This window comes from Buceros rhinoceros, unplaced genomic scaffold (genome assembly GCF_000710305.1).
Source record: "Buceros rhinoceros silvestris isolate BGI_N320 unplaced genomic scaffold, ASM71030v1 scaffold27185, whole genome shotgun sequence".
NCBI lineage: Eukaryota > Metazoa > Chordata > Aves > Bucerotiformes > Bucerotidae > Buceros > Buceros rhinoceros.
Window position 1 is genome coordinate 9,207 of NW_010412688.1, and position 341 is coordinate 9,547.

Consider the following 341-nt stretch of genomic DNA (forward strand, 5'->3'; position numbering starts at 1 on the left):
AGCGCTCTGCCCTGGTAACCCCCCGTGCTGCACGGCAGGCAGTGGCGAATCATTTTCCTGGGCAGAGGGTTTGCTTCTTTCTCTCATTAGATCAGATGGCCATAACGAAGTGTGGGGGGAGAACAGGGAGGGGGGATGTGTTCTGCCAGCAGGGATGGTCTGGAATGTGTAGGAGACAGTCTACACTGATAACCTTGATGACAACAGAAGATCAGGAGAGCAGCTGGGGGGTGAAATTCAAGCAAGGTCTTTTCTGGAGGGCACCAAATCTCTCACCACCTGAGTCATCAGCCTTGGATCAAGGCAGCTACTCTGCCGGGGACGAGCTGACCCACACCTGT

At 54.8% G+C, this 341-nt stretch overlaps 1 protein-coding gene across 1 annotated transcript in view; it reads left to right on the forward strand.

The window, feature by feature from the left end:
* The window catches only part of POLRMT (polymerase (RNA) mitochondrial (DNA directed)), a gene marked incomplete at its 5' end in the record, with an annotated part of 16,706 nt that overhangs the window by 8,648 nt on the left and 7,717 nt on the right, over positions 1 to 341 (forward strand). The window lies entirely within an intron of this gene.